The 25,356-nt window shown below is 40.2% G+C and overlaps 1 long non-coding RNA gene across 2 annotated transcripts; it reads right to left on the bottom strand.

Annotated features, from left to right (window-relative positions):
* Window positions 1-25,151, bottom strand: LOC129517336 (uncharacterized). 2 transcript variants are annotated; one of them, XR_008665988.1, is made up of 6 exons: window positions 24,952-25,151; window positions 22,740-22,818; window positions 20,465-20,571; window positions 2,734-2,865; window positions 1,484-1,574; window positions 1-162 (listed from the first exon to the last, which is right to left on the bottom strand). It is a non-coding gene; the product is annotated as an uncharacterized LOC129517336 (long non-coding RNA). The 2 variants fall into 2 exon arrangements; XR_008665989.1 differs by lacking the exon at window positions 1,484-1,574.
* Between the last annotated feature and the right edge of the window lie 205 nt (window positions 25,152-25,356).

The following is a 25,356-nucleotide window of genomic DNA, read 5'->3' as shown; positions in this document are numbered from 1 at the left end:
AACTTTTATTAATGGGGGATCCCTGGGTGGCGCAGCGGTTTGGCGCCTGCCTTTGGCACAGGGCGCGATCCTGGAGACCCGGGATCGAATCCCACGTCGGGCTCCCGATGCCTGGAGCCTGCTTCTCCCTCTGCCTGTGTCTCTGCCTCTCTGTCTCTGTGACTATCATAAATTAAAATAAAAATAAAAATAAAAAAAAAGATGAAGATCGAATCAAAGCGTTTTTAAAAATAAATAAATAAATAAATAAATAAATAAACTTTTATTAATGATAATTTAGCTTCAATGAATATTTCAAAATTACCAGCCTCTCATCCATTTTTAATAGCTTGCCCTCCCTTCAAAACACCAGAGGTAAAAATCAGCATTATTTACTATTGACCCAACATAATTGCTATTCTGAGTTACCAAGTTTAATACCTATGTACAATGATGTTAGATAATGTCATTGGTATTTACTGGTTGTTTCTTTTCTTTAATTCCTTGTTTTTTCTTTTTTTTAACTTTTTTTTTAAAATTTTTATTTATTTATGACAGTCACACAGATAGAGAGAGAGAGGCAGAGACACAGGCAGAGGGAGAAGCAGGCTCCATGCACCGGGAGCCCGACGTGGGATTCGATCCCGGGTCTCCAGGATCGCGCCCTGGGCCAAAGGCCGGCACTAAACCGCTGCGCCACCCAGGGATCCCCTTCCTTGTTTTTTCTATCATGTTTTTCTATCATATGTTGTTTGACAGTAAACACAAGAATTAATTCTTGAGGGATGCCTGGGTGGCTCAGCAGTTGAGCACCTGCTCAACCCAGGGCATGATCCTGGGATGCCAGGAGTCCCACATCGGGGACAGCCTGAGTGGCTCAGTGGTTTAGCGCCGCCTTCAGTCCAAGGGCCTGATCCTGGAGACCGAGGATCGAGTCCCACGTCGGGCTCCCTGCATGGAGCCTGCTTCTCCCTCTGCCTGTGTCTCTGCCAATCTCTCTCTCTCTCTCTGTGTCTCTCATGAATAAATAAAATCTTAAAAAAAAAAAAAAAAGGAGTCCCACATCAGGCTCCTCCCTGCATGGAGCCTCCTTCTCTCTCTGCCTATGTTTCTGCCTATCTCTGTGTCTCTCATGAATAAATAAAAAAAAACCTTAAAAAAAAAAAAAGAATTCTTGAACCTGGATTGTGCTAAAATGGCAAGTCATTATTTTTCACAAGATGAAATCATCTTATAATATTTTCTGTAGGACCAAAATGTTTGTAGTAGAGGCAAGAAAGGTGGCCTAAGGGCATCTGAATTCATTTGGAAGGCAAAAACAAAGCAAAACAAAATCCCACACTTTGAAAATCTAAGTAATTTATCTGCCCTTTAAATTTTTCACTGGGAAGGCTTTCTCTGGAGCTATTCTCATTGTTAGAAATTAGAGGATGGAAAAAAAAAAGAAATTAGAGGATAGAGATCTTAGAGAGTCATCTGAGGTGTCAAGATTAGGACTGATCACCTGGGGGGCACTTGGCTGGCTCAGCTGGAAGAGCATGTGACTCTTGATCTCAAGGTCTTAAGTCTGAGCCTCACATTGGATGCACAAAGTCCTAAAAAATAAATAAATAAATAGATAGATAGGTAGGTAGGTAGGTAGGTAGGTAGGTAAGTAAGTAAGTAAATAAATAAATAAATAAATAAATAAATAAATAAATGAAAAATATTGATAACCTGGGTTATTATTTCAAAATTCAACAAAGTGAAAAGGAACTAGTCCTTACATGATGCCAAATGTAATCTTCCCATACAAAAGGTAACGATAAAGTATACAAGTGACACTATATCCATTCATCCATTTAGTATCTTTTCTTTTTCTTTTTTTAAGATTTTATTTAATTTATTCATGAGAGACACAGAGAGAGAGAGGCAGAGACATAGAGGGAGAAGCAGGCTCCTCGCAGGGAGACTGATGCAGAACTCAAACCCTGGACCCAGGATCACACTCTGAGCCAAAGGCAGACGCTCAACCACCGAGCCACCCAGGCGTCCCAAACTTTGACATTTTAAAGTAAAACATATACCATTCTGTTACATCTAATGGAATCTAAAAACATAGTAATTTTTTAAAATATTTTATTTATTTGAGAGAGAGAAAGAGAGCATGAGCAGGGGGAGAGGTAGAGGGAGAGGAACAAGCAGACTCCCCGCTGAGCAGGGAGCCTGACATGGAGTTTAATCCCCAGACCCTGAGCTCAGTCTCAGGACCCCAAGATCATGACCTGAGCCAAAGACAGATGCTTAATCAACTGAGCCACACAGGCACCTCTAAAACACAGTGATTTAATACCTGCCATCATCTATTTTTAAAAGATAAAACTGGGTTTCCAGCAATATGGTGGACTAGATATTCTGATGTGCCTCCCAACAAAAACTAAAAATTCTGGATAAAACAATAAAACCATTTTCTTAATAGTTTCAAAGAGCTGGTATGATAGTAAGAAATCTTTAAGCCAGACAGAAATGGAACACTGGTGCCATTTTTTCTAAGGCCTTTTAAGTGCTAGAATGGAACATAAAGCCTAGGGTCACCCAAAAGGAGAAGTACAATAAGTGAAGTACCTGCTCAAAAAGTTGGAACTCCAAAGGGCTTAACCTTCAGTGTAAGGGTGAGCCAGAACTAAGTCTACCCTAACTCCATCTTCTAGAATTGCAATGAAAATTGCCTTGGTGTAAGCAGGAAAAAGGGAAAAAACAAACAAACAAGAGTACCTGAGGTATGTCCAAAACAACCAGTTCTTACATGAATTTGCAACTGTAATCCACAGAACTTGAATGTTCCAAAAGTCCTAAAGCCATGATTTTAGTTCAAAGTTATCTTAGATAGATAGTGTCCTCAGGCATCTGGCAGGAGAAAAAGCAAATCCTTATCTTAGGCATCAAAACATTTCACCCTCAAAATCTTATATCCCATAGTATGGAGGTTCCTCAAAGAGTTAAAAATAGAGCTACCCTACGACCCAGCAATTGCACTACTGGGGATTTACCCCAAAGATACAGCAGTGAAAAGCCAAGACACCTGTACCCCAATGTGTATAGCAGCAGTGTCCACAATAGCTGAACTGTGGAAGGAGCCTTGGTGTCCATTGAAAAATGAATGGATAAAGAAGATGTGGTATATAAACATATATATAGAGACACTGGAATATTACTCAGCCATTAGAAACAACAAACACCCACCATTTGCTTTGACGTGGATGGAACTGGAGGGTATTATGCTGAGTGAAGTAAGTCAGAGAAGGATAATCATTATATGATGTCACTCATACAGGTAATATGAGAAATAGTGAAAGGGATTATAGGGAAAAGGAAAGAAAATGAGAGGGAAAATTAGAAAAGGTGACAAAACATGAGACTCCTAACCCTGGGAAATGAACAAGGGGTAATGGAAGGGGAAGTGGGTGGGGGGGTGGGGTGACTGGGTGATGGGCACTGAGGGGGGCACTTGATGGGATGAGCACTGGGTGTTATACTATATGTTGGCAAGTCGAACTCCAATTAAAAAAAAATATATATATAATAAAAAGTTAAAAATAGGTGTGCTTGGGTGGCACAGTCAGTTATGAGATCAACTCTTGGTTTTAACTCAGGTCATGACCTCAGGGTTGCAAGTTCGAGCCCTGTTGGGGGCTCCATACTCTGTGTAGAGTCTGCTTGATATTCTCTCTCCCTCTCCCCCTGTTCCTCTTGCCTACTCTCTGTTTCTCAAATAAATAAATAAATCTTTTTCTTAAAAGTTTAAAAATAGTGGGATGCCTGGGTGGCTCAGTGGTTTAGTGCCCGCCTTCGGTCCAGGGTATGATCCTGGAATCCCAGGATCGAGTCCCACATTGGGCTCCCTGCATGGAGCCTGCTTCTCCTTCTGCCTATGTCTCTGCCACCCCCGCCCCTTTGTGTGTCTCTCATGAATAAATAAATAAAATATTTTATAAAAAAGTTTAAAAATAGAACTACGCTATGGTCCAGTAATCAGACTACTGGCTATTTACCCAAAAGCTACAAAAATACTAATTCAAAGGAATACATGCACCCCTCTGTTTTGCAATAAATTGTACAATTATTTACAATATACAATATATTTACAATAGCCAAATTATGGAAGCAGACCAAGTGTCCATCAACAGATGAATGGACAAAGAAAAATATGGCATATAAATACAGTGGAATATAAAGAATAAAAAGAATACTCAGCCATAAAAAGAATAAAATCTTACCATTTGCAATGACATGGATAAGAGTATAATGCTAAGTGAAATGAGTCAGAGAAAGACAAATACCATATGTCACTCGTGTAATTTAAGAAACAAAACAAATGAGCAAAAGAAAAACAGAGACAGAGAGAGACAAACCAAGAAACAGACTCTTAACTACAGAGAACGGGGGCGCTGGGTGGCTCAGTTGGTTAAGTATCTCCCTTCAGCTCAGTCATGATCCCAAAGGCCTGGGATTGAGCCCCACGTAGGCTCCCTGTTCAGTGAGGAGTATGCTTCTCCTTCTCACCCTGCTCTGTCAAATAAATAAATAAAATCTTAGTATATAAGGTTTTTGTGTGTGTGTGTGTGTAAGCACACACACAGCGATTACAGTGTTAAATGTATATATCAGAAAAGAATAAAAGCTAAACAGCAAGGAGCTAAGTATGCATCTTAAAACATTAGAGGGGTGCTTGGCTGGCTCAGTCAGTAGAGCATAAGACTCTGGATCCTGGAGGTAGAGATTACTAAAAAAATAATAATAATAAATAAAAGAAAAGATTAAAAGAAAATAGTCAAGTTAAAAGTTGAACTTATAAGGCAAAACAACAAATCTTCATAAAGATTATCAATAAAGCCAAAAGTTGGTCCTTTCAAAACAATAGTGCATTTGACAAAACCTATGACAAACTGGTTATGAAAAAAAAAAAAAGCAGTTGGGGCACCTGGGTGGCTCAGTGGTTGAGCATCTGTCTTCAGCTCAGGGTGTGATCTCAGGGTCCCACATTCAGTCTCGCATCAAGACCCAAAGGCATGAGTCCCAAGTCCCAGTCCCTGCATTGGACTCCTGGCAGGGAGCCTGCTCTCCTTCTGCCTATATCTCTGCCTCATTCTCTCTGTGTCTCTCATGAATAAATAAGTAAAATCCGAAAGAAAGAAAGATGAAAGAAAGAAGAAAGAAAGAAGAAAGAAAGAAAGAAAGAAAGAAAAAGAAAGAAACGAACGGTTGGTGCAAATAATCAATATAAGGAATGAAAAAGGAGCCATTACCACAGAAGTCATATGCATTGAAAGAATAAACTAGAATATTATAAGTTTTTTTTGTTGGTTTTTTTTTTTTTAGATTTTATTTATTTATTCATGAGAGACACACAGAGAGAAAGAGGCAGAGGGAGAAGCAGGCTCCATGCAGGAAGTCCGACGCGGGACTTGATCCCAGGTCTCCAGGATCAGGCCGTGGTCTGAAGGTGGCGCTAAACTGCTGAGCCTCCCGGGCTGCCCAAATAATTTAATTCCAATAAATTTGTAAACAAAGATGAACTGAGAAAAGAACTTCAAGAAGAAATAAAAAATCTGATACTCCTATAACCATTAGAGAAACTGATCAAAAGTAAACAAACAAAAAGTTCCTATAGGGACAGCCCGGGTGGCTCAGCGGTTTAGTGCCGCCTTCAGCCCAGGGCCTGATCCTGGAGACCTGGTATCGAGTCCCGCATCCGGCTCCTTGCATGGAGCCTGCTTCTCCCTCTGCCTGGTCTCTGCCTCTCTTTCTCTCTGTGTCTCTCATGAATAAATAAATAAATAAAATCTTAAAAAAAAAAAAAAAGAGGAAGCCCCTCTACTTAAAAACAAAACAAAAACAAAAACAAAAAAACACAAAAAATTTCCTATAATAACACCAGCACAACCAGGTAGGCTTAGATTGCTCTATCAAGTTCCATCAAATTTCAAGGGGAAAAAAAATTCAACATAGACAGAATAGAAAAAGATTGTGCATTCTGTTATGAAGCCATCAAACACTCATACCAAAATCTGAAGGAAAAAGGACAAGAAAGGAAAATTATAGACCAATTTCACACATAAATATTGATGCAAATATCCATGAAAATATTAACACACTGACTCTAGTAATGTATTCAAAAATATGATAGATTGTGATCTAATTTGATTTACCCCAGAAATTTGAGGTCATTTTCATTTTAGGAAACAAATCAACATAACTCCCCACATTAAAAGAATAAAAGAAAAATCAAAGGAGGATCTCAACAGACACAGAAAAAGCACTTGCTAAACTTCAACATTCATTCATGATAAAACTTTTACCAAACTAGGGAAACCTTAATCTGATAAAAGACATCTATAAGAAAAACTATATCAAACATCATATTTAAAGTTAAAACATTAAAACCATTCCTTTTGAGAGTAGAAGCATGGAAGAATGCTCATTATCACCATTTATTTTATATTCTAATGAAGTCCCAGTCGGTAAATACAGAAAGCAAATAGAAGGAATAAGGATTGCAAAAGAATAAATGTAAATGCAAATTATGTGGTTGTGGTATAATAAAAAATAAATATTTGGTCTTTGTCTCCCAGAACCTGGCACAGAGCCCCTAAAATCCTTGGAATATCTTGAGTAAGAAGAGTGTTTTTTGTATGTTAAAGAGATTATTAGTGGGGGGTAGGGGTGGGCAGATAGCTTCAGAATGGAGGCTGGTTTACTGAAAGACCCAGCCAAGATTAGAGGACTGGAATTTTTGGCCCCACTCCACATCCCACTCCCTGGGAGGGGGAGAAGGTCTAGGGACTGAGTTCAATGACCAATGGATAATGATTTAATCAACCATGACATGTAATAAAATCTCTATAAAAGTTAAATGACAGGGTTTGGAGAGCTTCTGGGTTGGTGAATACGTCAAAGTGCTGGGAGGTAGTGCACTAGAAGACGGCATGGCAGTTTCATGCTCCCTCCATACCTTGCCCTACGCATCTCTTCTGTCTGGCTGTTCCTGAGTTGTATCCTTTATAATAATATGGCAAGTGTAAATAAAGTGTTTTCTGAGTTTCACTGAGTCCTTCTAACAAATTATTGAACCTGAGAGAAAGGGCCGTGGGAACCCCTGAATTTATAGACAGTGAGTCAAAAATATAGGTGACAAACTGGGACTTGCAACTGGCACCTGAAGTGGGGATAGTCTTGTGTGATTGAGCCCTTAACTGATAGAGTCTTCTCTTAATTCCATACAGTTAGTGTCAGAATTGAATTGAATGCTAAACACCCAAGTGGTGTCAGAGAATTAAAAGTTGGTGTGGAGGGATCCCTGAGTGGCGCAGCGGTTTGGCGCCTGCCTTTGGCCCAGGGCGCGATCCTGGAGACCCGGGATCGAATCCCACGTCGGGCTCCCGGTGCATGGAGCCTGCTTCTCCCTCTGCCTGTGTCTCTGCCTCTCTCTCTCTCTCTCTCTCTCTCTATCTCTCTCTCTGTGACTATCATAAATAAATAAAAATTTAAAAAAAAAAAAAAAAAGTTGGTGTGGAAAACGTCACACATTTGGTGTCAGAAAGAACCTTACAGGATGGCTATGTATACAAAAATTCCAAAAATAAAATTTACATATGAATTATTGAATTTAAGAGTTCGGGAGCAGCCCGGGTGGCTCAGCGGTTTAGCGCTGCCTTCAGCCCAAGGCCTGATCCTGGAAACCCCAGATGGAGTCCCACATCAGGCTCCCTGCATGGAGCCTGCTTCTCCCTCTGCCTGTGTCTCTGCCTTTCTCTCTCCCTCTTTCTCTCTGTCATGAATAAATAAATAAAATCTTAAAAAAAAAAGAATTTAAGAGTTCAGCAAGGTTGTTAGGTAAAAAATTAATATACAAAAATCAATTTTATTGTATACATTCACTACAAACATAAAATGAAAAGTTTTCAAAGATACCATTTACAATAAATCAGAAAGTATTAAGTACTTATGATTAAATCTAACAAAAAAATGAACAAGACAGCTAAGGGAAAAATTCTAAAATTTTGAGAGATATGAAGATACTATAATTAATATGCTGAGAGAAAGTATCACATTCATAATTTGGAAGTATCAAGTTACAAAGATGTAAATTCCATCTAAATCTGATCTATAAATCCAAAGCATTAGAAAAGTAGAATAGACATATTTCCCTAATTCCTTTCTCTAACTAAAAAGCCTAGACATTACATGTAAAACAAATATAAGTCTCTAAAAGATGGAGAAGGAGCAAACTGGCTAGAGAACTTGGGTCCAAGGAACAACAGGACGTGAATTCCCTAGGTTTTCTTTCTGCCTTGATTTCCTTGGAGCTGAAGAAGCTGACAATCCAGAAAGGCCAACCAAAGAGTACAGATAAAACAACAACCACAAAACCTGCTCTCCCAAGTCAAAGGATCAGGGAAAGAGCAGTTTAGCAAAACAGAAAACTTTTAGACAAGAAGCGCTCTTCTCCAGGCAAGCACCACAGAAAAGTCTGTGGTCCCATCCTTACCATGCCAATAAGGCTGACTGGCACCTGGACGTTCACCCTTGCCAGGCTGTAACAAGGCGCCCCAAAGAATATGTTTTTCTGAAATAGTGCTGGGACAACTGGCTATCCACATGCAAATGAATGAAACTTCCTGTATTGTGTTGAATTGTGTCCCCCCAAAATTCAATCTACCTACAACCTCAGAATGTGACCCTATTTGAAAATAACGTATTTGCAGATGTAATTAGGTAAGATCAAGTATTACTGGATTAGAGTGGGCCCTATACTCAGTGACAAGTATCTTAATAAGAAGATAATAGACACACAGGGAGAATGCCACATAGTGTGGAAGGCATAAATTGTAGTGATATGTTACAAGACAAAGAAAGCCAATGATTGCTGGCAACCACCAAAAGCTAGGAGAAAAACATGGAACAGATTCTCCTTCTGAGCTGTGAGAAGAAACCAACCTGTCAATACCTTGATTTCAGACGTCCAGCCTATAGAACCAGGAAAGAACAAATTTCTGTTGTTTTAAGTGACCCAGGTTGTGGTACCTTGTTGTAGAGCCCTAGGAAACTAATACAAACTCCTATCTCACACCATATACAAAATAAACTGAAAATGGATCAAAGTTCTAGATATAAGAGCTAAAATTATAAAGCTTAGAAGAAAACATCAGAGTAAATATGATTTTGGATTAGGTAATGGGTTTCTTAGATATGAACCAAAAGCACAGGCAGCAAAAGAAAAAAAATAGGTATATCAGGCTTCATTAAAATTTAAAATTTTTGGACGCCCAAGTGGTTCAGTAGGTTATGCAACTGCCTTTGACTCATGATCCTAGGATCCTGGGATCCAGCTCTGAGTCAGGCGGGGACTCTCTCTGCTCAGCGGGGTGCATGCTTCTCTCTCTCTGCCTGCCGCTCTGCCTACTTCTGCTATCAACTAACTAAATAAAATCTTTTTAAAAAATTAAAACTTTTGTGCTTCAAAAAACACCATCAAAAAAGTGAAAGGAAACACTTAATGGGAGGAAATATACAAATCAAATATCAGAGATAGGACTTGTATCCAAACTATATAAAGATATATAACTCAGGACGCCAAAGTGGCTCAGTGGATGAGTGTCTGCCTTTGGCTCAGGGCGTGATCCTGGAGTCCCAGGATCTAGTCCCACATCAGGCTTCCTGCATGGAGCCTGCTTCTCCCTCTGCCTATGTCTCTGCCTCTCTGTCTTTGTCTCTCATGAATAAATAAATAAAATCTTAAAAAAAAAAGGAATATAACTCAATATAAAAATAAAAATTCGGAGATCTCCGGGTGGCTCAGCGGTTTGACGCCTGCCTTTGGCCCAGGGTGTGATCCTAGAGTCCTGGGATCGAGTTCCTCATTGGGCTCTCTGCATGGAGCCTGCTTCTCTCTCTGCCTCTCTCTCTCTCAATCTCTGTCTCTCTCTCTGTGTGTGTCTCCCATGAATAAATAAATAAAATCATTAATTAATTAATTAATTAATTAATTAAAATTCAGGAGACACCTGGCTGGCTCAGAAGAGTGTTCAACTCTAGATCTCAAAGTCTCAAGGTCATGAGTTTGAGCTCCACATTAGGCATAGAGCTTATTTAAAAATAACAATAAAAAATAAAATAAAGATGCAAAAATGAGCAAAGGATTTGAATAAATATTTCTCCAAAGAAAATATACAAATGGCCAAAAAGCACATGAAAAGATGCTCAACATCATTAGCCATCAGGGAAATGCAAATCAAAATACAAAGAAATACCACCCCATATTCAGTAGGATGTCCGTAATTAAAAAGACAGACAAAAGCAAGGATGTGGAAAAATTGAAACATTCATACATTGCTCATGGGACTGTAAAATGGTCCAGCCACTTTGGAAAATAGCTTAATGGTTCCTCAAAATACTAAATGTGAAATTATGACCCAGAAATTCTACTCTTAGACATATAGCAAACAGAAACAAAAATATACAGCCACTCAAAAACTTGTTCATAAATGTTCATAACAGGGCAGCCCAGGTGGCTCAGTGGTTTAGCACCGCCTTCAGCCCAGGGCCTGATCCTGGAGACTGGGGATCGAGCCCCATGTCGGGCTTCCTGCATGGAGCCTGCTTCTCCCTCTGCCTGTGTCTCTGCCTCCATCTCTCTCTCTCTCTCTCTCTCTCTCTCTCTCTCTCATGAATAAAAAAATAAAATCTTTAAAAATAAATAAATAAATGTTCATAACAGCATTAGTCACAATAGCCAAGAGAAGAAACAAACCAAATATCCATCAACTGATAAATGTATCATTGTATTTCCATACAATGGAATATTATTTGGCAATAAAAAGAAATTAAGTACTGATACATGTTACAACATAAAGGAACCTTGAAAACATTATGCCAAGTAAAAGAAGCTATATATTGTATAATTTATTTATATGAAATGTCCAGAAAAAGCAAATCCAGAGAAACAGAAAGTAGATTAGTGGATGTCGGGGGCTGGAAGGAGGGGTGAATGAGGAATGACCACTAATGGGTACCAAGTTTCTTCCGGAGTGATAAAAATATTCTGAAATTAGAGAGTGGTGATGGCTGCACAACTCTATGAATATGTTTTAAAAAATAAATAAATAGGGGATCCCTGGGTGGCGCAGCGGTTTAGCGCCTGCCTTTGGCCCAGGGTGCGATCCTGGAGACCCGGGATCGAATCCCACATCAGGCTCCTGGTGCATGGAGCCTGCTTCTCCCTCTGCCTGTGTCTCTGCCTCTCTCTCTCTCTCTGTGTGTGTGACTATCATAAATAAATAAAAATTAAAATAAATAAATAAATAAATAAATAAATAAATAAATAAATAGATTTTATTTATTCATGAGAGACAGAGAGAAAGAAGCAGAGACACAGGCAGAGGGAGGAGCAGGCTCCATACAAAGAACCCAACGTGGGACTCGATCCCAGAACTCCAGGATCACGCCCTGAACCCAAGGCAGATGCTCAACTGCTGAGCTACCCAGGCATCCCTTGATTTTCCATATAAAATTTTCCAAATGTTCCCACCTCTCTGCCAAAAGTCCATTAGTAGTATTAATTACATTTTTGTCTCTATTATTTGGATTTCCCTTCTCAATAACTGGAATTCATGATCTCACAAACCCTCAGCAAAGACAGAAGCACTACTTTTTTTTAAAAAGATTTTAAAGATTTTATTAATTTATTTGACATAAAGAGAGGGAGTGAATGAGTGAAAGAGAGCACAAGCAGGAAGAGTAGCAGAGGGAGAGAGAGAAGCAGGCTCCCCACTGAGCAGGACCCTAAGATCATGACCTGAGCTGAAGGCAGACACTTAACTGAGCTACTCAGGTGCCCCCTAGAAACACTACTTCAAGGTAAATCAGATACTTCTTGTTTAAAATGGTCTCATTTGAGTAAATATTTAGTCTAAATCAAGATTTAAACTCTTTCTCCTCCTATCTTCTCTGAAGTGATCTAAGTTCCTGGAGAGGCTTAGTTATTGTTCTTGAATGGAAGAAGGGAATCTGATCCCTATATTCTCTTCCATCTTTGAAGGCTTCTGATGAGTTGTTCACCCCATCTGTCTTCAGGCTTCTTGTGCTGGTATTTAGGTTCCTGCCTTGGTCCCTAGTCAGAGTCCTTACTCTAAGTCTCGTTTAGTTTGCTGGCCTTCTCAGTAGTTCTACATTTCACTGGGTACTTGGGGGCTCTCAGTTACTTTGCCCATCATCACGGTAGAGTGTAGGGAAAATTTTTGTATGGTTACTTTTAGTCCCAGCTACCTAGGTACCCCCCTAAGCCATGTCTATTCAACTACTCAGGCACTATGTTAGATGTTGGGCTTCTTTAAGAACCTTGTAGTCCTCCACCCTATACCATAGAAAGTGAAACACAAGATTACTTTACTTAGACTAACTCCTCAACTGGCTAATCTACTCTAACCTCAACTGTCAGGACCAAGGCCCAGTAGAGTAAAATATGAAAATCTTAAGATATGAGAATCTGGATCTGGTTTCAGGAACCCACAAGGAGCTAAACTATAATTACTCTACTTTAGATTCCACTTCCTGTCTGTTGGTTGAATCCTTACTTCTTTTTAGAGGATAATGATTTTTTTTTCATCATCATGCATTCTTCCTATTCTGGGGATCCTGGTGTGAACTTTATTTATTTTTAAGATTTTATTTATTTATTCATGAGAGACACAGAGAGAAAGAGAGAGGCAGAGACACAGGCAGAGGGAGAAGCAGGCTCCATGCAGGGACTGGCATGAATTTTATTTTATTTTATTTTAATTTAATTTTATTTTATTTTATTTATTTTTGGCATGAACTTTAAACATGAAGTTCTGCTGACTCCCTGGAACCCACAAAGCCTTTAAAAAAATCTACTTCTTTCAAAGAAAGGTCTTGCTTTCAAAATATTCATTAAATAAATAATGATACATCCATAACAACAGAATACTTTTTTAAAAAAAATATTTCATTTATTTACTCATGAGAGACACACAGAGAGAGGCAGAGACACAGGCAGAGGAAGAAGCAGGTTCCCTGTGGGGAGCCCAACTTGGACTTGATCCCAGGACCCCTGGATCACGACCTGAGCCAAAGGCAGATGCTCAACCACTGAGCCACCCAGGTGCTCCTAGAATACTCTTGATGAGAGAAGAACTCTCTAAAGGCCTAATACAGAAGAGAAGCCATTTTATATTTCTTCTAAGTCAGCATGACTGTACAGAAACTTTGTTCAAACCAAAAGCCTGATGTATGACCTGCCACGTATGCATTATACTTCTGCTTTGTGCACAAGTCGCCTAAAGGAAAACCACCTTGTCCTTGAGATATCCATCAATGCTCCTACTCCCTGCATTCTTTTAAGATAAAACTTGTGATTCCTAACTATATGCTAATCTATAATCCTTTGAGCTTTCATAAGGTATAAAAATGTATATAACCTTGTAAAAATTGTTCATTCTCAGAGTACTTTTGTTACTGTGAAGATCATGTTTCCCAGGCAGCTGTCCTAATGGGCTCAAATAACACTCTTCCTTGGGTTTAGAGATTCTAAAAAGCATGTTCATTTTACATCGATACTTTGTAGATGGAATATAAAAATAAAAATAATAAAGATACTCTTTAGGAGTTGATATGGAAAGATATCCAGAATATACTGGAAAATGAAAAAAAACAGGGTGTAAAACAGCATGCACTATAGTTTGCTACACTTTTGTATATAAGAAAAGGGTGAAATAAGAATAAAGAGATCAATCAATATTTGTTTATATTATCATAAAGAAACATTGAAAAAATTCACAACAAATTAATACAAATGCTTATTTGAAGGGCTAGTGGGGGAGAAATGGAATGAATGAGCACAGAGGTATGTATTAATCAAAGTTATCCAGAGAAAGAGAACCAATAGGATTTATCTATCTATCTATCTATCTATCTATCTATCTATCTATCTATCTATCTATATATCTAGATTATAAAGTATTGGCTCACATGATTATTGAGGTTGAGAAGTCCCATTATCTGAGATCTACAAACTAGAGACCTAGGAAAGCTAGTCATGCAGTTCAACAGCTGGAGAGTTAATGGTGTAGATTCCTGTCTGGATCTGAAGCCTGAAAACCAGCAGCACTGAGGACACTGAAGATTGATGTCTCAGCTCAAATAGGCAAAGAATAAATTCAACCTTTTTTTGCCCTATTCAGGACCTCAACGGTTTTTGCGGGGGGGGGGGGGGGTGTTAAGTAAATTCTATGCCCAAGTGGGGTTTGAACTCACAACCCCGAGATCAAGAGTTCATGCTCTACTGACTGAGCCACCAGTGTCCCAGGCCCTCAACAGTCTGATTTCCACTCCCACTGGAGAGGGCCAACTGCTTTACTCAGTCCACCAAATTCAAATGCTAATCTCTTTTGGAAACATCTTCACAGATACACCCCAAAATAATATTTAATCAGCTATCTGAGCATCCCTTGGCCCAGTCAGGTTGACACATAAAATTAACCATCACAAGGTAGAAGCAGGGCAGCCCCAGTGGCGCAGCGGTTTAGCGCCGCCTGCAGCCCAGACCCTGGATCAAGTCCCACGTCAGGCTCTCTGCGTGGAGCCTGCTTCTCCCTCTGCCTCTCTCTCTCTCTCTCTCTCTCTCTCTCTCTGCATCTCTATGAATAAATAAATAAAATCTTTAAAAAAAAACACAAGGTAGAAGCAAAACTTTTCAATGTATATATGCTTATCTCTTCAACTTTTGAACCATGAGAGTTTTTAACTATTCAAAAAATGTGTTTTCATTTTGCTTTCAAGTCTGTTGTTTTTACCACATGTTTTTTTTTTTTTAAATCCATTGGGGGGGGGGGGGATCCCTGGGTGGCGCAGCGGTTTAGTGCCTGCGTTTGGCCCGGGGCACGATCCTGGAGACCCAGGATCGAATCCCACGTCGGGCTCCCTGCATGGAGCCTGCTTCTCCCTCTGCCTTTGTCTCTGCCTCTCTCTCTCTCTCTCTCTCTCTCTCTCTCTCTGTGACTATCATGAATAAATAAATAAAATCTTTAAAAATAAAAAATAAAAAAAAATAAATCCATTGCGGGGGCAGCGGCAGCCCGGGTGGCTCGGCAGTATAGCGCTGCCTTCAGCCCAGAGCGTGATCCTGGAGACCTGGGATGGAGTCCCATCTCGGGCTCCCTGCATGCAGCCTGCTTCTCCCTCTGCCTCTCTCTTTCTCTCTCCCTGTGTGTCTCTCATGAATAAATAAATAAAATATTAATAAATGAATGAATGAATCAATGAATAAAATCCATTCCACACAGGGAATGCCTGTGTGGCTCAGCTGATTAGGCATCAGTCTTTAACTCAGGTCATGATCCCAGGGTCCTGGGATCAAGTCCCACATCAGGCTCCTTGCTCAGTGGGGAGCCTGCCTCTCCCTCTGCCTGCCACTCCCCCTGCCTGTGCTCTCTCTGACAAATAAATAAAATCTTTTTTAAAAAATAAAAAAATAAAATCCATTCAGATATTCAATTATCTTCTCAGTTACTAACATCTACTTTATCTTCTATTTTACAGTGGTGATCTAGCAGTTTCAGCAAAACACCAATCCTGGATAAATCAAACTCTCTACCTATTTCATGCCTTACCTGGGCATCTGAACATAACTAGAGAAAGACATAACCAGGATGACTATATCATTTTATATATATAGCCACAAATGTCAGAAAAACCTACTATGCCTTCAACAATACTTGTAAATTCTAATACATTTCCCCAGTTAATTTACTCTCCCATTCTCAGAGATGACTATTTAATACACTTACTCTCCCACACTCCCTCCCCAATTCTCACATTTAGCCAATGACCCTCTCTTCACCATTTCACTGAAAAAAAAGAAAAAAGAAAAATTCCACAAGATCCCACCACCACATCAGTTGTAAATTCAGTCAGCTGCAAATAATAGTCATACATATCTTAGAAAAAGGAAAAAAAATGGGGAAAAGGTCAGTTTGACTTAAACAAATTGTTTTATTTTCTCTCATAATGAGAAGTCCAGAGGTAGGCAATCCTGGACTTGTATGGCAGCTCCACAATGTTATCAGGGACCTAGACTCTACCTTCTTCCATCCTTACTAATGGTTTAGGTTCACTTTATTGTCATAAGATGGTTGAACTACAGTTATCATGTCCGCATTCTAAGCAAGAAAAAGAGAAGGGCCAAAAACATATACCAGTTCAGAAGCCCCACAAAACTTCCACTAACAACTCACCAAAATTTAGTCACATAGACATCCCTTGTGTAGTTGGAACAGAAGATTGGCATCCTGACCCCAATGAAATCAGGGTTCTGTTGTTATTAAGAAACAGGGAGAGAGGTGCCTGGGTGGCTCAGTCTGTTAAGCCTCCAATTCTTGGGGCATCTGGGTGGCTCAGTTGGTTAGGTGTCTGCCTTCAGCTTAGGTCATGATCCCAGAGTCCTGGCTGGTATGTAGACCCATGTTGGGCTCCCTGCTCAGTGGGGAGTCTGCTTCTCCCTCTGCCCCTCACCCTGCTCATGCTCCCTTTTCTCTCTCACTCTCTCTCTCTCAAACAAACAAACAAACAAACAAACACTTCCAACTCTTGATTTTGGCTCAGGTCATGACCTCAGGGTTGTGAGATTAAAGGAGTCCCACGTTGGGCTCTGCACTAGGTGTGGAGCCTGCTTAAGATTCTCTCTCTCCCTCACCCTCTCTCTCTGCCCGTCCCCACCCCTCTCTTTTTCTAAAAAGAAGAAAAGAAAAAGGAAACAAGGAGAGAATAAGGAGAAAGTACCTATTTTCCTATTTTACTGGGGTGGGCAAGAGAAAAGAAGAAACCAGAAGAGCAAATGTTCCCACAACCGAATCTGACTGCCAACCTGAATCTGTACTCATACTCTGGCTTCCTCCTAGTGGATAGTGGATAAACTATCATGCTCCTCTCCAAGGTTAACTGCTCCAGTGGCACACTGAGTCCTTTCCATTTCACTACTCTAAAACTTTACTCCTGAATTTATCCCCTCTTTTCCTCACATCATCAGTTTTCCCCTCCTTTTATTTATTCTCACTAGCAAACATACTAAAATATCTCCCATTTTTAAAAGAACTTCCCTTTTTTTGAACATCTCTATCCAGCTATCCTAGCTATCACCCTTTACTCTCTTGAAGCAAAATTCCTCAAAGGAGGAATTTCTCCACTTTTTCTCCACTTTTCTCCACTTCCTCACCTTGCATTCTTTCTCAAACCCACCCCAATCAGGCCCTTCATTCATCTTTACTGCTCCACTGAAGCTATTTTTTTTTAAGATTTTATTTACTATATGAGAGAGAGAAAGTGTGTGCATGCACAAGCAGCGAGGAGGGGTAGAGGGAGAAGCAGACTGCCTTCTTAACAGTACCTGATACGAGACTCCATCCCAGGACCCTAGGATCATGACCTGAGTGGAAGGTAGGTGCTTAACTGACTGAGCCACCCAGGCACCCCACTGAAGCCCCTCCTGCCCAAGTCACCAATGACATCACACTGCCAAATCTACTAGTCAACTCTCATCCCTCATCTCACCTAATTTCCCAAAAGAATTTGACACAGTTATCACTCTCCTGCTTGAAACACTTTCTCCATTTGGTTTCCAGGACACTCTTCATGTTTTTCTTCTTATACCACTGGTTAGTGCTTCTCACTTTGACCATATGATCTGCTTCCTAATTTTTAAAAGCTGGAGTGCTCCAGGGTTTTCAATCTTTGGTTCTCTTTCCATCTACATTTTCTTTCTAGGTGATATTACCCAGTTTCTATGCTGATGACTCTTAAATTTAACTCCAGTATGACTTCTTTTCTACACTTTAGCCTACTGCCTAATCATCATTCTACTTTGATGACTAATACCCTACATCTTAAAATTAACATGTCCAAAACTGAACTTCTGATTCCCTTCATTTCCTTATATCTTTTCCTCCTTCAGTATTCACCATTGCTGCTCAAGCCAAAAACCTTAGGATCATGTTTGACTCCTCTCTTTCTTTCTCACTCTACATTTAATGTACTGGTAGGCCAGTACTACCTTCAAAATGTATCCACACACTGACCAGCTTTTACCACCTCTACCACTGGCTCACCCTGGTCCAAGTAACTATCATTTCTTATCTGCTTTACTAAGATTCCCTTCCTATTCATACTCTTTATTCCACTCTTAACCTCCTGTAGTTTTTCTCTTTTTTTTTAAGATTTTATTCATCTATTCATGAGAGACACACAGAGAGAGGCAGAGACACAGGCAGACGTAGAGGGAAAAGCATGCCCCACGCAGGGAGCCCAAAGCGGGACTCGATCCTGGGTCCCCAGGATCACGCCCTGGGCTGAAGGCCACTGAGCCACCCAGGTGTCCCTGTATTTTATTTTATTAAAGCCAGAACAATCCTTTTAAAATCTAAAATAGAACATGTCACATCTTTGCTCAAAACTATGTATAATGGTTTCCCTAATTTTAGAACAAAACAGTCTTTCCATATAATAAAGACACTTACATGATCTAGACACTGGTACTTCTCTGATTTCATTTCATAATACTCTCTCCCTCACTTCCTCTGCTCTTATATCACTGACTTTAGTAATATTGCTTTAAAACAGATATACACCCTCAACTGCAGGCTTTTACACCTGATGTTCCTCTGCTTGAAATGCCCACTCTACCACCTACTTGAGGTCCTTGTTCAAATAATTATCTCCTCAGAGAGTCCTTCTCAGATCACTTTATCTAAAATAGCATTCCTCCGTAACTTTAATCTCTTTTCCACACTTTATTTTCCTTCATAAGCACCAAAAAGCACCTGACATTATATTTCACATCTCTTTGCTATATATTCATTTTCTTTCTCCTTCACTAAAATATAAATTTAGTGAGGGAAAGGACATATTTTGTTTATTGTTATACCTACCCAACACTTAAAAGGAGCACTTGCATGGTAAGTTCTCAATAAATATTTGTTATTGGGGTGCCTGGGTGACTAGGCGGTTGAGCGTCTGCCTTTGGCTCAGGGCATGATCTCAGGAACGAGTCCCGCATCCGGCTCCCTGTGGGGAGTCTGCTTCTCTCTCTGCCTGTGTGTCTCTGTCTCTCTGTGTCTCTCAGAAATAAATAAAAATCTTTAAATAAATAAATAAATAGATAAATAAATAAATATTTGTCCAATAAATAAATAAAAACAGAAGTCATATTCTTTTCTATATACATATAATGAACACTTTCCAGTCTTTACCCTGTTTAATTTCTCTGCAATATTTGGCATTTACCACTTCTCCTTCTGGAAATTCTCTCTTTCCTTGGACTGTGATACTAACAGTTCTTCTCTGATCATTCCTTGTCAGACTCCTTTTATAGGTTCCTTTTCTCTACTTTAAATATGATAATTCTTCAGATTCCCTACTAAGGCCAGGTTCTCTATTAAAGCTATCATTCTCCAAGCTATATGCATTCCCCCTGAGTGGTCTTAACCATCTTCGTGATTTAATTATCATCCTAAAGCCAATGCTGAAGACTCTCAAATCTGTATCATTCTCCTCTCTCCGTATCTGCATATATGAATGACTAATAGACATCTTCAGGTATATGTACCACAGACATTTAAACCTCAAAACATGTCAAAAGCTGAATTTTTAGCTTCAGTGTCCCTTCTTCAGTTCCCATCCACTTCTTCCTTCAGTATTCTGATATCAGTGAAAAACACCATGATTCAATCAGTTATTTAAACTCAAAAACTAAAAATTACCTCCATTGCTCAGTTTCCTTCAAATCCTGTACCCAATCAATCATCAAGTCTGGGACGCCTAGGTGGCTCAGTGGTTGAGCATCTGCCTTTGGCTCAGGGTGTGACCCCGCCCCGGGTCCCAGAATCGAGTCCCACATTGGGCTCCCTGCATGAAGCCTGCTTCTCCTCCCTCTGCCTATGGCTCTGCCTGTCTCTCTGTATCTCTTATGAATAAATAAATAAAATCGTAAAAAAAAATCATTGGGATGCCTGGGTGGCTCAGCAGTTGAGCATCTGCCTTAGGCTCAGGGCGTGATCCTGGAGTCCTGCATTGGGCTCCCCACAGGGAGCCTGCTTCTCCCTCTGTCTGTGTCTCTGCCTCTCTATGTGTCTCTCATGAGTAAATAAATAAAAAATCTTTTTAAAAAATCATCCAGGGCAACCCCGGTGGTTCAGCGGTTTAGCGCCTCCTGCAGCCGAGGGGTGATCCTGAAGACCCAGGATGGAGTCCCGTGTCGGGCTCCCTGCATGGAGCCTTCTTCTCCCTCTGCCTTTGTCTCTCTCTCTCTCTCTCTCTCTCTCTGTCTGCGTGTGTGTGTATTCTCGTGAATAAATAAAATCTTTAAAAATAAAAAAATAAATAAAAATAAAAAAATCATCCAGTATGACATTCAACAACAAATGACATATTAGGCACTTACTGTAAGAATAAATCTGGGGGCCCCTGGGTGGCTCAGTCCATTGAGTGACCGAATCTTGACTCTTGGTTTCAGCTCAGGTCACGGTCTCAGGGTCATAGGATCCAGCCCTGCATATGGGGGGGGGGGAATGGAGGGGTGGCTGGTGGTTGGTTTTACATGAGATTCTTTCCCCTTCCTTTCCCTCCTCTGTTCCTCCCCCTATCTTATGCACACGCACGTGTGCACGCTCTCTCTCTAAGATAGATAGATAGATGATAGATAGATAGATAGATAGATAGATAGATAGATAGATAGATATGCCTGGGTGGCTTAGTGGTTGAGCTTCTGCCTTTGGCTCAGGGCATAATCCCAGGGTCCTGGGATCGAGTCCCACATTGGGCTCCCTGTGGCAAGCCTGTTTCTCCCTCTGCCTATGTCTCTGCCTCTTTCACTGTGTGTCTCTCATGAACAAATAAATAAAATATTTAAAAATATAAATAAATAAAATCTTTAAATAAATAAATAAATCTGGAAGTAGCTGGTTTTAAGGGTTGGCTCAGCCAACCTTTCAGTGTCGGAGCACTGACTTGTTCTGTCTTTGATTCTCTTTATATTAAGACCTGGAATATCTTAAATCAGCTATAGGCATCATACCTTCACAGAACATTTCCAAAACAGAAAGGAAAGGGGAGGAATGTAAAAAAGGTCCTCAAGGGTACAATCTCTTTTTATCAGAGACGAAAACTATAGCTGGGGTACAGAGGTGCAAGAGCACCCTGTTCTGGGTGTCCCAAACAGATCAGACTCAACCACTCACCACTGACAAAATCCAAAGGCAGAGAAGAGAGTGGTGGTAAAACAAGAAAGGAATTTATTTCAGTGAGGCCAACACCAGGAAAACAGCAGACCAACATTTCAAAGACTGACTCCAAAGTACTGAAAATACTTCCAGGTATATATGAGGAAAATGTGGAGCAAAGGGTTGGTGGGCACATACAGATAGGCGGGGAAGGTTAAATTGATCATTGTCTTAGGATCAGTCAGGAGGGATCTTGCTGGCTAAGGGCAGTCCTTATTTTTCAAGGGGGTAGCTTAGGTTCCCATCAGGGGATGCTTTGCCCAAAGGGTCTTTTGACTGAGTTAAGAGGTAAGTTTGGTGTGGGGTGCCTGGCTGATTGTGATTCTTGATCTTGGGTTTGTAAATTCGAGCCCCATGTTGGGTGTAGAGATTACTCAAAAATAAAATCTTTAAAAAAAGAAAGATAAGTTTAGAAAAAAGAAGTTAATCACTTAGAAAGTAGAGACTGAGGTCAAAATGGAGGTAGTTGAAGTTCTCTTTCAAAACCATTTGCAGAAATACTCTAGCCAACTTCCCTTTATGTTCTATTGGCCAGAACTGGGCCAATTATGAAGGAAACTGAAAAAGTAAGTAAATATCTTGTAAAGAGAAATAGGGTTCCTTCTCTTTATCCCCTGGGATAGAGCACTTAAATATCCTTTAAAAAGACAAGGGAGAGAGAGAGGGAGAAGAAAGGGAGAGAGAGAGAGATTATCTTGGCAAAGAAGAATGAAATAAGGTGTTTTTTGGGGGGGCAACCAAGATTGACTTCCACAAAAACAGACATAGAGCTTGCATGTAATTAGGGAGAATTTTTAAATAAGTAAATAAATATACAAACAAGCTAATTTCAGGTTCTATAAATACTTTGAAATAAGGGGATGTGATAAAAAGTGATGGGCATATATTTTTTTTAATCTTTTTAAATTTTTATTTATTTATGATAGTCACACACAGAGAGAGAGAGAGAGAGAGAGAGGCAGAGACACAGGCAGAGGGAGAAGCAGGCTCCACGCACCAGGAGCCTGATGTGGGATTCGATACCGGGTCTCCAGGATCGGGCCCTGGGCCAAAGGCAGGCGCCAAACCGCTGCGCCACCCAGGGATCCCCTGATGGGCATATTTTGAAGATAAAACTGAAAATTTAGGGGATCCCTGGGTGGCTCAGCTGTTTAGCACCTGCCTTTGGCCCAGGGCGCGGTCCTGGAGTCTTGGGATCGAGTCCCGCGTCGGGCTCCAGGCATGGAGCCTGCTTCTCCCTCTGCCTGTGTTTCTGTCTCTCTCTCTCTCTGTCTATCATAAATAAATAAATCTTTAAAAAAATAAAAAATAAATAAAACTGAAAATTTACTACTGGGTTTGAATGTGACAGTATGAGAAAAAAGATGATTCAAACTCATACTGATTCCCATTCATAAATGAAGGTGGAGAAAGACAATTAGGGGTCTAAAGTCATACCGCTATTAACCGACAAAGTTAAAATTGCATCTAGTACTATCTGAAACCAAAACTCATTTTCTTTCCCATATACCATCCACTGGGGGTGAGGGGGAGGTGGGGGGAGGGGGGGAGCAGAGAGACAGAACACAACACAAAAAAGCATATATAAATTTTATAACACTGCAATAAATACGAATAAAAGGTCAAATATTTGAAAATAATTGATGTTTAAGTTATTGTGACTTATTTTTTACTTTCCCTGTAAAGCTGGTTAAAGGAACAAAATATATTGTGAACTATTGTGTCTAAACCACAATATGGAACCATCAGAAATGTTGATTACTGTGTAGAACAGTAGCAAATGGCGGTGATATAGCAAAAATGGGAGTGGCTCGAATAGCAACACAGGGTTTCCCATTACACCAAAGACTTAAAGCAAATAGTTACAGGCCCTGATGCAGTCCAACAAAACAAAGATCTAATAATCAGTTAAAATGTTAAAAGACAGTGGATAATACTGTGTTTACATTCCAGCAATAGACAACTACTATTTAGTTGTTAAATATATACAAAGTATATGCATCTATATATAATATAAGCAAACAAACCTATGTAAGTTTAATATGTTTAATATAAAAAAAGAAGAAAAAAGTCAGCCTTTCCTCTCAGATAAACTTATCATTATTCAATATTTTTCTGGCATAAAGATACCAGACTAGATTATATTTAAATGTCCCTTTTGTATCTACATTACTCTTTGGAAACTAAGGTGTCATCAGGGACCTGAAAAAACCCTCAAATACTTCCTCATTCACAACAAGGGAATTCACAGAAACAAGGCTAGCAAAGCTAATGATTTTAGGAAAGTATCTGGGGAGACATACAGGCCCACAGGAGCAAATCTCTGCAGTGAAAGCTCTAAGGTTCTGCAGAGAGCTCGAAGGGAGGTGCCTGCTTCCAAATGGCTTTCATCCAGAGCAGACAGCAAAATGGAGTTAAGCAGGGTGGTTCCCTAACATTCCCTAACATTCATTTTCTGGTCCAGGCAAACTAATCATTTTCTATCTCCTTTAAGAATAAGTGAGACAATATTTAAACATATTCCTGTCCCCAGGAATCTAATTTGGAAAATATGCACAAATTTGGATCTTGAGTTGAAGACTTTTCAACAGGATTACAAAAAAATATTTATTAGAAATAAAAGAAACCCTCTTGTTTGTATTCCAGGTTCATATGAGTGGAAAATTTACATTTATATAAGAAGTAAAAATATTTATGTATCTGTGTATGTGTGTGTATATCTTTATATATATATACACATATATCCTTATATATCCATATATATGTATATATATCCTTATATATGTGTATGTATATATATATATATCTCCTTATAAACTACATACATATTAACAGTGTAAAATCTGTTATTTGTCTGATATGAAGGGTGAAGTTTTTACCAAGTCTAAGTAAGGTAATAACTGAATGTAAACTGTAAATTATTACTGTTTTATGTTTACTTTTTTGTTACTAACATACTATCACTGGGAGGAGATTTTGAGGAGCATCGTAACAGCAATAGGCTTCTGCTAGGCCCATTTTAAAGCCCCATTTTAACCCTAACTAACCACTTTATGCATTTCTAAGGGTTTATATACTTTATGGTCATGGAATAGTCTCCTGAAAGGCGGAGCTGGGAGGGAGTGGATATCCACTATAATCTGGGCCTCCTAGATGGACGCTATAATCAACTGATCTATCTTGACCAGCAGAAAGCAGTTATTACATACAGTTTTTGCAAAGCTCTAAATAACATGAGGTTTCCCTACTTCCTAGCATCCTTCAGTGTCAACAATTTCCTCACTATCCCAAGTTTCTGCCCTCACTTCTACAATTCAGCTCTCCTATTTGAAATGTATCTTTGGATATCCCTTTTGAAAGCCCCTGGAACTGTTCCATAAAATTGTTAGTTATGCCTAAACACGGGGCCTAGGAAGCCCTTTTAACGGCTGCGATGTTCAAACTTAGGTATTACTCTCTGAATGACTCAAATGCTTTTGCATCCAACGTCTGCCACCTTAGTTTAACGAGCAAGTCATTAAGCAAATAAAACTAGTCTGTTTTCTAAACCTTGCATCCTCCACATTATCAGGTTAAGTAAAGACTGCATCGCCTTTAAAGGAGCTGAGAAAAGGGGGAAAAAAAAAAAAAACAAAACGGCGAGACTCACTGACAAATTGTAGCAACATGAAAATAATCAGCTGAGCTGTCCGGACCAGAAATTGCTGCATTTCATGGTGCTTCAGCTTTAACGCTGTACGGACTTCTTAAGTCTTAGGGTTCGTCCAAATTGAGGCAGGCCTCCTCTCCCGTCCCCGTGCTGGTTCGCGAACCCGCGCCCGCCCCCAGCCCGGGCCCCGGCGGCCATGCGCCGCAGACTGCAGCACCCGAGCTCGCTGTCCGCAGGCGCGGCGGACCCCGCCCCGCACGGCCGGCGCGCGGGGGGGGGGGCGGGGGGAGGGGGCGCCCTGGGCCAGGAGCCCGCCTCTGCGGCGGCCGAGCCGGGCGCCGAGTGGGCGCGCCGGGCGGGAGGAGGGGCCCGCGGCCGTGGCACCGCCCGGGCCCGCCCGCCCTC

Source organism: Nyctereutes procyonoides, unplaced genomic scaffold, assembly GCF_905146905.1.
Source record: "Nyctereutes procyonoides isolate TBG_1078 unplaced genomic scaffold, NYPRO_anot_genome, whole genome shotgun sequence".
Classification (NCBI taxonomy): domain Eukaryota; kingdom Metazoa; phylum Chordata; class Mammalia; order Carnivora; family Canidae; genus Nyctereutes; species Nyctereutes procyonoides.
This window is presented reverse-complemented; position numbering and strand designations above follow the sequence as displayed.